This window comes from Bactrocera dorsalis, chromosome 5 (genome assembly GCF_023373825.1).
Source record: "Bactrocera dorsalis isolate Fly_Bdor chromosome 5, ASM2337382v1, whole genome shotgun sequence".
Classification (NCBI taxonomy): domain Eukaryota; kingdom Metazoa; phylum Arthropoda; class Insecta; order Diptera; family Tephritidae; genus Bactrocera; species Bactrocera dorsalis.
Window position 1 is genome coordinate 3627100 of NC_064307.1, and position 14972 is coordinate 3642071.

The window sequence follows — 14972 nt, forward strand, 5'->3', positions numbered from 1 at the left end:
TGAATACACATGTATGTATATTTATGGGGTCCAAGTCTCATCCAACCGTACAGAATAGCTTTGCATGTTTTAAATGGCTCGAAGAAGTCCAGCTCGCTTGGTCTTAAGTTAGCAGGTTAAGAAAATTATAATCAGTATATTTAATGATACTGAGACTGACTGCGCTCCATTATGTTTGGTTAAAATCCATCCGATATGTTCGTTTCCGAAAAGGGTTTCTGACAGAAAGATTGTATCAAGTGCTCAAAGATTTTTTGCTCTTTAACAAGAGTGTTGGGTAATAACTATCGGTGGTCGAAACTTCAAAGTTGTAGACTATTTTGTATTTGGCTTAGAACCCATCATCAACAAGGACAAATATGTACTCGTAGACAAAATTTTCCTAAAAAAATCCTGGATCTGTGTAGACCTTTTTGGAAGTCTTCTAGAGGCCAACGAAAATAACATTAAAACAATCCTCTGATAAATATACAATAACCCATTAAAACAATACTCACACATTATTTAAGTTTCCATACCCTAATGTTTTTTTCTGAAGTCCATTGGACCATCTACATATAACGGGTGATTTTTTTGAGGTTAGGATTTTCATGCATTAGTATTTGACAGATCACGTGGGATTTCAGACATGGTGTCAAAGAGAAAGATGCTCAGTATGCTTTGACATTTCATCATGAATAGACTTACTAACGAGCAACGCTTGCAAATCATTGAATTTTATTACCAAAATCAGTGTTCGGTTCGAAATGTGTTTCGCGCTTTATTTTGTTCAGCGATGAGGCTCATTTCTGGTTGAATGGCTACGTAAATAAGCAAAATTGCCGCATTTGGGGTGAAGAGCAACCAGAAGCCGTTCAAGAACTGCCCATGCATCCCGAAAAATGCACTGTTTGGTGTGGTTTGTACGCTGGTGGAATCATTGGACCATATTTTTTCAAAGATGCTGTTGGACGCAACGTTACGGTGAATGGCGATCGCTATCGTTCGATGCTTACAAACTTTTTGTTGCCAAAAATGGAAGAACTGAACTTGGTTGACATGTGGTTCAACAAGATGGCGCTACATGCCACACAGCTCGCGATTCTATGGCCATTTTGAGGGAAAACTTCGGACAACAATTCATCTCAAGAAATGGACCCGTAAGTTGGCCACCAAGATCATGCGATTTAACGCCTTTAGACTATTTTTTGTGGGGCTACGTCAAGTCTAAAGTCTACAGAAATAAGCCAGCAACTATTCCAGCTTTGGAAGACAACATTTCCGAAGAAATTCGGGCTATTCCGGCCGAAATGCTCGAAAAAGTTGCCCAAAATTGGACTTTCCGAATGGACCACCTAAGACGCAGCCGCGGTCAACATTTAAATGAAATTATCTTCAAAAAGTAAATGTCATGAACCAATCTAACGTTTCAAATAAAGAACCGATGAGATTTTGCAAATTTTATGCGTTTTTTTTAAAAAAAAGTTATCAAGCTCTTAAAAAATCACCCTTTATGTAGATATATTGATACATACGTATCTAGTATAGTATCAGCAACTGTATCTAGTGCACAAATAAATCAAAAGCGAAAGCTCCAGGGTTTTAAATGCAGCAATGCTGAACTCATGTCTGTATATACAATAGCATGTATGTATAAATATACACACATTCATACATACATACATATGTACATATGTACCAAATTCATGCATACTTGCAAATCGACTTGCATGGCTATTTATGGAGATTTTAGTTCCATTATTCAAAACTCAAGTGATTTTCCAAGGCGTCATGCTTGATAGTTCAGATTACTGCCCGCATCCACGAGTACACGATGTGTAACAGCACACACATGCACACATACAAATCTACACTTGCTCAAATTAGTATGTGCGGCTGATATTACAAGATAGTGAGCGCTGCAATGCCAACAAATCGAGTACAATAAACATTTCTCACACAATTTTCACAAATGAAATGCATAAATTGAAATCTGAAACAAATAAAGCAAACACAATTACCCAGCGGCCGACGACTGGGACTGGCGATGAGCACGAAAATGGCTCGGAAAATTGTCGATCTGTAACGATAAGCTGGATGCTTGTACATTTTAATATTTTTACATGTGTGATTATATAGGGTGTGTCAACAGGTGTTGAATTTTTTTAAATAATAATATTTCGTGTCTGTGGATCTTGAAAATTAGAGCTAAACATATTTTATCACAGCTTTTTAAATTTTTGAAGATTTTCTAATTTAGTTAAATTAAGGCTTTAGTAAAATCTGAGCCTTAATATGTGCTAATGAACCTTAATATGTGCTAAATATTCAATTTTCGATTACTTTAAGTGATTTTTTTCTAATATATATTTTTTTATTTTTTCCTATAAAGTCACCCTATATTTAATAAGTGCAGTTACTGAGGCATACCGACCAACACAAAATTAAATGTGATTATAAATGTCGGTACAATATAAGTAAGTTGAAAGGCATAAATTCCTAGACGCAGGCAATATGACAGCATAATAAGGCTTTTCAGACGCTTCACGCTCTTGCGCGCTCTCAAGCAGTTACATGCGATAATGTGACTGTTAGCAGTAAAAGTGGCGGATTTCAACTTTTTTATAACCGTTGCATAAAATCGGAACTATTGCTTCTTAAGAGTTTTCTATTAAGGAGAGTTTCAAAAGATCGATTTGTTTTGGTTACATACCGGTTATAAGTACATATGAATATTTGAGAATATGTTTCAAAGATATGTGTTAATTTTTAGGAAATTTTCTTGGAGTAATCTGCCTTCAAAACTTTAAAACACTCTTTTCAGAGTTCGGGAGCACTTCTACAGAACGGCAGAACTGACTTGAAATTTTCAAATGAGATTACACTTACACTCTTATATACAGTTCTTTGTGAAACCATATCTATCATCGAGAGAAACGCCCTCGTGTTTTATTTCTATTTTATATATTTCACCGGGATGTCAAAAAGTACGAGAAGCAAGGTGTTGTTCTTCGATTAGCTAAAGCGGGATATTCGAGAAGAAAGAGTAGAGATGATTCTATCACATCTTCTTCCAAACAGCTTATTGTATGGATCCTTATCAGACAATGCCCAGTTAGAAGTTCTAAGAAGAAGTTTCCTAGACCTTTTACAATTTACCCTGGGCCAAAAAACCTTGCGACTGCACAGCTTCTGGTAATTGAGCAACGTTAGCTGGGCTGAGGCCCAACCGTTCACTAGTGAACCATAGGAAGCCAATGGCGTCGAAATTCAAGTCAGTGTAAGATTCGCGACCTGATAATCCACGTATATGGAATGAAACCAAAGTTTTCAGGGATTCCAGACTGTCCACGCTCTTAGTCAACATAGTACCGAGATTCTCTGAGTGTGAGGACGGCTTTCGAGGCCTGTTAAACTGTCGCCAATATTTTCGCGAGAGTAGTGTTTCCAAGGAAGTTTCACAGGGCCAAAGAATCGCAAAAAACGAGATTTTTCTGCTTTGCAATCTAACTGGTTAAGCAGTTAAATGAAGTTGCTCCTTTTCGTGACAATGCATGTTAGAAACTAAAGCTTTAACTTGATCTAGTTGCTAAACTTCCTTCAGTTTAAGTAACATAGCTCAAATTGGAAGTGATATTCTCCCAAAAAAAAAAGCGTCGCTCATAACTTAGCAATCAATTCCCGAAGACAACTGGAAGACCTTTCTTTACGTAACTTCACAATGTTAGATGAAATATTATTAAATGCTAAGGATTTATCACATCTTATAATTAATTGACTTCTTGAATTAATTTTCATAGTTTAGTAGTCTGGTAACTTTTCAAATCGAAAGCTTCTTGGAAACTTAAGTGCGTGTCTCATATGATTAGTGAGTAGAATAAAAATTAGCAAGCCAATTAAAGTTAAATTAAAGCTATCAGTCTTCGAGAAGGCTTTGTTAGACCTCGCTTGTGTAAGTACAAACGTGCGAACTATGCGGGCTCCCGCAATTACTAAATCACGTCAAAAGCTTTATTTTATGCGCATAATTCAATTAACACGATCATATGTGCGGAACTTTGACAGTGATGCTCCCTTGGAAAGAAGTGAGCGAAATGCGCATGCGCAGACGCGTAGCCACACTTTGCTGATTATACAGTTTCTTTAAAGCGCGTGAACACGTTGGCCATAACAGAAAATGCAAGAAAATATGAAAGTGATAGAAATACAGCGAAAGTCTAATGTGGGAGCCGTGTGCTGAATTTTGAGAGTGATTTCATACCTAGATATTAGGACGCTCAAAATTAGTCGAATAACCCAAAAATCGATTATTCGAATATCCGATTTGTGACCGTTCATATGAATATCAATCGATTAATACTATCCGAAAATGAGCGGTTATTTGAATAGTCCACGACTTATGTCTATCCGGATATTGCCAACCGAACATTATTATTCGAATAATGCCCTTTCCGGTTAATCCAGTCAGTCGAACATCACGAGCTCTACTGGATATGGAAAGTGGAAATAAATATGAAAAAATTATGTTTCAATGTACTTTCGGCAACAAGTGATCAAATTTGACCCGGACCGAGGAACAAAAAAACTACATTTTTACCTTTTGTAACACAAAACCTTATTTCTGAGGCAATACAAGTTTTGAATCATATTTATAATGCTACGTCTCGCCACCAGTAATGATGCGTTCGTTGAAAGTAAGGTTCTCAGCTGCCAAACACGCACTAATTGACATACTTATGATGACCAAAGTCATAATGAATATAAACAATTTTGTACTAATCGGTCATTGGTCATTTATTGGTTCGGCTTCAATGGACCAGTCCGGGTCATATTTGATCATATGTTATAGACCAGTCCGGGTCAAATTTGATCAAATGACAATTAATTAAAGTGTTTGATAAACACATTTTTTTTAAATACAAAAACAACAAAGTCTCATACTTGCAACAAAATAATTTTGCAAATGTGGCACCGCCAAATACTTGAAGGCATATCCGCCACGTCTCAAAATCGCGAGCGAAATTAGAATAAAAACAAGCAACGTCAAAGCGACGGCTAGTAGAGTGGCAGCAAGAGCAAAAATAGCGGCAGCGATTGACTGCTGTGCAACAATTGATGTCATTTGTTGCGTTGCCGCATTTTTCACCTACACACACGTATACACACACAAGCACAAATCCACCCATACAATGTATGCACTTTAAAAGTCCACAAATAATCAAATATTACAATTTATTTGTGCATATACCAAATGCATAGGCGCTTAAGTGTGTGTGTGTGTGTGGCGGCATGCTCATGTGTAACCGAGCGCACACGCTCCGCAACCTTGTTCCAAATTTTCCAAAACGCTGCGATTCATTGCTTTGATTTGTTGCGCGATTTTTTGTCGTATCCAAGTTGCTACTGCGATGTTTATGCTTACTGTTGTTGTTGTTGGGCCCCACGGGCGGCAAAATGAAATAAAGTTTAATTTAAGCGTCAATAACACCGAAGTGCACAAACGGCCATATTAAATCTTGACAGTCACTCAAAGCGTCACCTAAACGCGCAATCTGTCAATGTATTGGACACTCAATGAGTTCACCGGCTGACGGGCTGACGCTTCGCCACAGCGACTCTCTGTCTACCTGCCACATACACACATATGCTTTGGCTCTTTGGCTAGAGTGGCATTAGTTCATGTTATGGCTGAGCTATTGATACTAAAAACAAACATACAAAGCCATATTTACATACATATACTACACATAGATATTGGCATAGTTTTGGCTCCTTCTTATGACCCCGCCTTCGAGTGGCAAGCGCTATTGCGGCTGCAAGAACCTTAAAGGTAATTATTGACAGTTCACTTTTTGCTTGCAACTTCGGCAACATTTTTCGCTTTGCGTCTCAGGTTGCAACGGTAGTGATGTGAGAAATCAATCACGAGATTGACTGCTAAAGCGGTAACGGTAATTTAACTGTTCTTAAAGAGGGCAACTAAGTTAAGGACATCGGTTCAACTGAAGCCATAATTTACAAAAATAAAAAAAATTAATGATAATAAGCAAAAATAACATAATAAAATAAAGGGTGTTTTTTTGACATGTGGTTTTCGAAAAGAAAGGAAAGGCACATACATATATAAATGTTATGGCCAAGAACTTAGCTTTATTATAAAGTTAAGGGTTGCCATTATGTCTTAAAATATATTTCGACCAATTGACTGCTGCCGCTGACGCGAACCCTTTTGCAGCAATCGGCAACTCTATAAAGTTCTCCATTGACTGTAACATTATGACCGACTTCATTTTTGAAGAAATATGGACCAAAGATTTCCTTCACTCAAAAATCACACTAAACAGAGACCATGTCTTGCACGAGTTGGATTTTGTAAGCCCACAAACCAAGATCTCTTCGAGAAATCTTCCCTAAATTGAAATGGCGCAGCGCGAAGGTTACGCTCGCTGTCGGATGGACTTATTGGAGCCTTCTTCGATATTCTGCTTCACAACAGCAATAGCTTATTCGGTGCGTTTTATCCACTAAAGGAAAATTGGTGCGAACCCGATCCAAGCTTTCTCGAATTACTTACTCCACTATAAATCAAGTAAGAGCTGTCGAAAAGGTTAACTCCTAAAAATATTTACACTAATGTTGTCGCATTAAAAATATTTCCCTTTCAATATTATGCACTTCTGCCAGTGCTTCTTCCAATCATCGAAACACTTCTTAATTTCGATTTTTGGTATAGCCTATGAGCTTTTGACGAAAAATCGCAAAGCTCAAAAAACATCTCTAACCTTAGCGGTAGCTACATACCAAGTAAATAAGTGGGCTCACCAAACTGGCGAAATTTTAAGCTCCCCGTTACTTTTGAACACACCTAGTATGTAAGTAAATATCTTATAATCAAAAAAAAAACATTGATAATTAAAAATAAATTATTTTCAAATGATAAATTCAAGTAATATTAATTCTAATTAAATAAAGTACAATTAAAGAACAAAACAACCGTTATTATTATTGTTATTAAAACAATAATTTTTTATTACAATTTTCTGCACAACATGCCCTCACGAGGCATTAAGCAGATATAACAGGCTATTGACAGCTCATAGTGCATAAGAACTGACCCAGATGGGCAAGCGTTTGCGAATTTACACATGCAGTGGCGCATATGTATACATACAAGCAAGTAAGCAAGTGTTGGAAAAATTAATTTCAAACCAGCAAAGAAAACCATATTTGTATGTAAATTGATTTTTTAAGCCCAACGCGTGTGTATCTCGTTAACTTCGGGCGCATCTAAGCTATGATAAAGGGTGATTTTTTTGAGGTTAGGATTTTCATGCATTAGTATTTGACAGATCACGTGGGATTTCAGACATGGTGTCAAAGAGAAAGATGCTCAGTATGCTTTGACATTTCATCATGAATAGACTTACTAACGAGCAACGCTTGCAAATCATTGAATTTTATTACCAAAATCAGTGTTCGGTTCGAAAATTTTTTATCGACAAATTTTGTTCAGCGATGAGGCTCATTTCTGGTTGAATGGCTACGTAAATAAGCAAAATTGCCGCATTTGGGGTGAAGAGCAACCAGAAGCCGTTCAAGAACTGCCCATGCATCCCGAAAAATGCACTGTTTGGTGTGGTTTGTACGCTGGTGGAATCATTGGACCGTATTTTTTCAAAGATGCTGTTGGACGCAACGTTACGGTGAATGGCGATCGCTATCGTTCGATGCTAACAAACTTTTTGTTGCCAAAAATGGAAGAACTGAACTTGGTTGACATGTGGTTTCAACAAGATGGCGCTACATGCCACACAGCTCGCGATTCTATGGCCATTTTGAGGGAAAACTTCGGACAACAATTCATCTCAAGAAATGGGCCCGTAAGTTGGCCACCAAGATCATGCGATTTAACGCCTTTAGACTATTTTTTGTGGGGCTACGTCAAGTCTAAAGTCTACAGAAATAAGCCAGCAACTATTCCAGCTTTGGAAGACAACATTTCCGAAGAAATTCGGGCTATTCCGGCCGAAATGCTCGAAAAAGTTGCCCAAAATTGGACTTTCCGAATGGACCACCTAAGACGCAGCCGCGGTCAACATTTAAATGAAATTATCTTCAAAAAGTAAATGTCATGAACCAATCTAACGTTTCAAATAAAGAACCGATGAGATTTTGCAAATTTTATGCGTTTTTTTTTTAAAAAAAGTTATCAAGCTCTTAAAAAATCACCCTTTACAATACTCTTTAAATATAAAATGGTCTTGTGGTCGGACAGTTTTACGGCAGCTACTTGTAATCCATAGTGATCAAAAAAAAAAACAGATAAATATCTCAACAACTCATACACATATATTTTAAAGGGTCTCTGACATTTCCTTCTGGATGTCACAAGCTTCATGGTAAATTTGATATACCTTCTGGGCATGGAAAGGTAATGGAGATAAAGTCATATATGTTACATACGTTAAACTCACTCTTCCAAACTACTCTCCCGAAGCCAAACGTTGGGTATAAAAATACGAAAATCTTGCTAGCAAATGACAAAGCCACAAGGCACTTAAAAAATACGAGAAAATCTAAGCTAAATTGTTGCATTTGTTCTCATTTGGCATATGAAATGCGGCAATTATCGTTACGCCTTTTTTGTATTCTTTTGCAATTTTTCTTTGCTTTATTTTTAGCATTATTTGTTGCTGTTGTATATTTTTGCACAATTTTCCATTTTTACAGTAGCTCTTGCGGCGACATACTTGTGCCTACGTACCGCAAGTAAGTAGGTGTGTTTCTGTGTATGAGTGTGTGTGTGCGTATCCGCGAGTTAGCGATGAAGGCAATTGCAGTTGACAGCTTCTTGTGACGAATCAATGTACACGAATGCGCGCTTAGCTGCTTTGCTATTCACTTGACTGTCGAAACTGCCCCGAACTCCGCCCTCCGCCCAAGCAGCGCATGTAGCAGCACTCGTGCTGCAAGTTGTATGCATACGATACATAAACAAAGTAAAATGAGTGTGTGTGCTTGTTTGTGTGCAGTGGAAGCTCTCAATATTGCCATTGCCACATTTATATCTATGCAAACGTACTTATTCAGGTGTAAATATGTTTGTATATGTATACTCCATGTGTGTGTTTAAGCTGCTTCGGTTGCACTGTCGCCATCGTCAGCCGCAGCCACCGACGCTTTGCTCGTCTCAAACGGCATCATCCATCCAGCAATCGCTGTCCAAGTCGTCAGTCGGTCATCAATCGTCAATTGCTGTGAAATTGTGTATACCGTTATGGTGATAGTGAGGCGTTTATGCCCGCGAATAAAAATACCATATGTTAAGCGCAACAACAACAAAGGCGCATGGCACACAGGGAATTACGTTTACGCAGCCGTCTCATCAAACGTATGACTGCAGATTTATTTTTAGTGGGCTTTCCAAAGGCATGCCTAAATACATACATACTATGTTTATTAATAAACTTTCCATAATAATAAAGAGTACTTAATGAAATTATATTAAATGATTGCATTTTTTAAAATATCTTGTAATTAGTCACAGGCGTACTCGACGAGTATATTCAATAGTGTTCTGAGCGGATTCTTAGAATTTCATGAAGGTCATCTTTTCTTTCAAGCTTCAGTCTAGAATCTCAACCTGCAAACGTCGATGATATTACTTTACAGCAACAATATCTAAGAGCCTTGTTCTACAGGGTGTTCTAAAATGAACGCGAGATTTGGCGAAGCTAAAACACTATTCCGGTCACATTTTATATGAAATTTTCGAACTGCGGCCGCCAAGTTTCTATTATTTTTGAAATATAATAGTTCAGTAATGAAGACACATTGTTCTTTCGTCTAACGCTTCATTTTTACCAAGCCTAAACTATCAGTTATCAATCGGTTTTTTTGTTTGTTTTTTTTTGGGATTGTCTTTACTACATAAATGGCGGCCAATTTAATCTTGTGTTAATTTTGAGATACTCTGTAATTGAGTCCAGGTCCCAAGATAAACATTCCCTGGTTCATTCTGTACAGTTCTGAGCTCCCAAGGTTTGGAAACACGAAAACCCATATTCATATTGCATATTAAGACCGATATAAAATATGTATGTATAGTTCTATCTACCGGGTTTTCCAATGGGGATGATATGATTTCGAAGTGTACCGCTGACAGCTGACAGTTTAAGCTTAATAAAAATGAGTTGTTACACGATAAACAACGTGTCTTCGTTATTGAATAAATTGCTGATTTTGGGATCATCCTGTGCTGTGATGCAAATTTTCACTTTGATGGCTCCGAAATTGCCGCTTTTGGGGTTCCCATAAATCATTGCCAAAAAACAAATGCATCTACAACGTGTCACTGTGTGGTAGAGATTTGAGCTGGAAGCATAAATGGACCATATTTTTTCGAAAATGACGCTGGTTACTGATGATCGATATCGCGACATGATTTTCCAGTTCTCTTTACCGACATTCGATGATATTGATGTGGTCAATATGTGGTTTCAACAAGACGGTGTCACCCGGTGACAGCCCGTGAAACACTTCAATTACTGCATGAGGTTTTTCTAGATCGTGTACTTTCTCGGTTCGGTGGTCTGAATTGGCTCTTAAAAGAAAGGAACGTCGGTAGCCAGAAAGAAAACTGAACTGAAACGATTTAGTTATGTCCGTTTTTCTGAATGTATGCGAACTCTTAACTCAGTTTTGAAGATATGGATCTGAAATTTTACACGGGTCTTTTTGTCGAACCGCAGATGTTAGACCTCTATGGTATATAGTTGTCATACAAAATTACTGATAAAAACCAAAAAAGTTCTTGTATCAAAACTTTTTCTACTTGTGAAAGGTATTATATACATATGGACACGACGCAAACGAAGTAAATATTTTTTCTAGTTTTCATATGGTTTTTTACCTTAAACAATTCATACTCGTCTGCTCAACAAAGTCGTTGGTGAACAAAAGAATTATCACCGCACTTTCCAGTTTTTGTCTAATGTTTCATCAACTCGCACATAGAACTTGTCGCAATTAGTCAATATTTTGAATTTTTACTGTTGTGCACTTAATTGTTTTAAAGTTTCGGTGCGCTTAAATGGCCTACAGTCAACAAAGAACAGGTTCGTCGATTAACATAGCTACTCGGATTCGTAAGTCAGTAAATGCAAGTGTCTATTTGATCAAACCAGACGCTGCACACAGTGAACATTAAAACAACAATAAACCCACAAACAAATACCAGACAAATTGCTCAAAGAATCAAGCGAAAATGTCCAAAAATGTGAGAAATAAACAAACAGTAATACATATCTACGCAAACAAACACTCGTTTGGCCAATCAGTGTTGGGTTATGTTAGGTCCCATAGCTGTAGCCGCCATCCAGCGCTGCTGTTTGGCAAATTTATGCGCTCTTAATTAATTTTGCAACAATAGCTAAATGTTGTCGATTAAAATGCGCCAAATGTGAGTTAATGGATTGGTCGTAAAGTTCCGCGGCGGTAGTCAAATGCGCGCTACAACCCATCAAACGAGTATACACGAGTAGTTATTGATCTAGCCGATCGTTACGCAGACACTTTTATGGCGATAGCAATTTGAATGAACAGAAATTAAATTTGCATTATTTTCGGGAAGAACATTAAATGCTGCGCCAAATGCCAATTTCAGTTAGATTTAAGAGCAGAAAGCTGTTGTTGTCGAGTGCAATTTAATATTAATAAAATAACTTGTGACAGGGTTAAGTTTAATTTCATGGTTTTGGGTAGTAAAAGTATGGATATATATATTTCGATATGTATGTATGTTAGGGTGCTTCAAAAAAAAATTTTGATTTTTTTTTTAACTCTTACCCCTTCAAATGTTAGTGATTGACAAACAAAAAATCCTCCCTCAAGCCAGACGCTTTAGCTTAACTCTAAGCGGTCGCTATTTTTTTTTAGGTTCCCATACATTTAACATAGAAATTTTCATATTTTCATTCAAAAAAAAATTTCGCCAACTAATTTTTCGTTTCTCAAAGTAACCGTCACATATTCATAAAGTCGGCTTTTCAAACTTTAAAAATTGCCGCGAAATACAAATGACCTCGACATTTTTCTAATAGCTCTCCGCTCTCTTGTTAGTGCTCTTTAATCGAGAGAATATATGCACATCTCCCAAAAGTAGTACTACGGCTGATTATGTTTGTCTCTTTTTGATCCGTTTACCACCATCGTCTATCAGTAGCATGTTCGATTGTCTACTCTCAAAAGCATTTTGAATCGAACCGAATAGTTTTGAATTTTTCATATGCTATACTATAGTTTCATTAAAACAATAAAGGGAGGAGAAGAGACTTTTTTCATTAAGAAAAACACTTGGTGTCATCACTTATAAATTCAGGTGGTCAGGGTAATCCCTATGACAGGATGATCACAGATAAAAAACGTCTGCCTCGAGAATGAAATATATGGTAAATAAGCCAATCTTCAAAAGAACAACGGTAAGTTAGCTGTGTTTCGGGTCATTACATAACACCTTTTATCTTATTAGCATTGACGTCAGTCAAGTTACTTGACTATCATCAGGATGAAAGGAGAAAATATGGAACGACTTTACTTCACCAGTTATATCCATAAAAATCTGTAGTTTTGTATAGATGCTTTGTCAGAAACTTTCTCCAGATTTCAGAAAACTCCATATAATAAACCATCAAAACATTGACTTTTATATTAGTGCTGCTTGTAGTTCAACAATTTTTGAAATGTGTTTTTTCAATATTTTCACTGTTTGTTTCACAAAATTGAATAAATATTCCTTGAAAATTTCAAAACTTCCAATATAGTGGGTTTTTAAAATCCCAAAAAAGCAATGATTTTTACGCAGTCACACTAGGTCTGTATCTTAATAGTAAACATTTATTATGGAAAGTGAGTTGAGCCTTAACGATAAATATCGCAGTCGAAAGAACAATAAGTTGTACGTGATGTAAACATTGATCAGCGAATCAGGAACCAGTGGCTGCGTTGGCTAGGCCTTGTGTGTGTGCCGAATGGATGAAAACACTCCAACTCTGAAAGTGTTTCGGCGCAGTATCCACCGAGAAAAGCAGAGGAAGAGGAAGACCGCCACTCCGTTGTAAAACTCAGGTGGAGAAGGAACTCGCTTAACTTGGAATCTCCACTTGGCGCCATGTAGCGAAATGATAAAACGACTGGCGCGCTGTTGTAAAATCGGTTATAACCGCCTAAGCGGAGTCTTCGCCAATAGAGAAGATAATGAGTTGAAATGTTGAAATTATAATCATAATATGTTTTCGAGTATGTAATAAAAGATGAACGACGGAAGCCGAATAAGAACCAGTTATTTCGTTTGAAAGAAAAAATAACAAAAAACGAGATCTGAAGTGAAAAATGTGGCCAATATTTTTATATCTGCTTACAAAATACAGTATATCCAAAATGAGGTCTAAAATCTGAGGCACAAAATGAGTATAGGCTAGTGCTATTTCATAAAAAAGAGCCGTAAAGTTTTCAACCACTACTAAATAGCTGACGGAAACCTAATATTAGCAATGAGTTCCGAGTTTTGACATTGGCTTTGGATATATCATATAGAAGTATATATATATTCATATGTAATGAATTTAGGTATAAATGTGTTACTCATAAACATATTTGGGTCGGACATAAATATTTTCCCAAGAGTCTGCAGCATCTCTTTGTTAACGGCATTTATTTAAATTGATTTATCTCATTGTTTGCTGTAACTCCATTCAAATCACGGCATTGTGAGAGTCCAATTTGATTTCCTTGTTTACATGAGTCATTAAAAAGAGTTTTGTCAGCGCAGTAATAAACCCAATTTAAGATGTCAGAGCAAAAGGAACAACAAAATAAAACATATGTAAAACCACACAAGAGAACTGAGGTGACAGCGTGGGAAAGGACGCAACTGGCGAACCAACACACACACACATACAGTGAACTGACAAAAAATGCGCAATTCGAATGTGTGGCAATACTTAGCAGGCGAACTATAAAAATCTGGCACAACACTAACCACAATCACACTGGGAAAACAATAACAACAACGGCGGTAAGCACTGTTGCATTTATGAGTGCCAAATGTTGGTAACACACACACACACAGACACACTGATAAATTTATGTACCCAAACAGTGAGAAGTGGTATTAAGAGCAGCCAACCAAGACTACAACAACAGCAACAATAATAACAAACATACACGGAACACACTTTGTATGGCCAAAGCAAAGTGAGTTTTGTGTGCCAAAATGGAATTGCAACAAAAATGATCTGCAACAAAGGCAGCGGCAGCAGCAGCCGGCAACAAGCGAAGAAAAACACAAAGCAACAACACACAGTCCACCGAAATTTGCACAAATAAAACAGTGAATTCGCAACGAAAAATGGTGAATTTGCAGTGAATTGCAGCAAAGCAACAGCGACACAGCCGAAACGGCAGCATATTTTCTCTTCCTACTTGCCACTGCCGCATTGTTATTGGTAATTTTACAATTGTGGCACTCACGAGCAGTAGTGCTGGCTTATAATGCAACACAACCGTGTGCAACCGACCCCCACCATCTTCAACGGCACTCTCCCGCAGCTTCAATCATGCCCCACATGCCCGAATCTCCCTCAACTGGACTGTGTTGTTCCTGACTACGCCGCCGCCTGGCAGCAGCTGTGCCACAGCGTCGTCCAGAAGTCGCGGCGTCCAAAGCGCGAAAGTTTCCGTGTGGTGTTGCAGCTGTGGCTGCAGAGGCAGCTTGGTATGGTGAGGGTTTTTGTAGTCTCGAAAGCTCTCCACTCTCATTTTATGTGCGTGTGTGTGTATGTATTCGCTTTTTTCCTGCTTGCAACAAATGCCAACGACCGCATTGTTGCTGCATTCGCCGCTGCAGATATGAACCCTGGCCAGTACTTGGTGCGAATGTACTCATATTTGTTGCAACACCAAAGTCTGTGCACGGAACTCTAGCTACGCAGAGT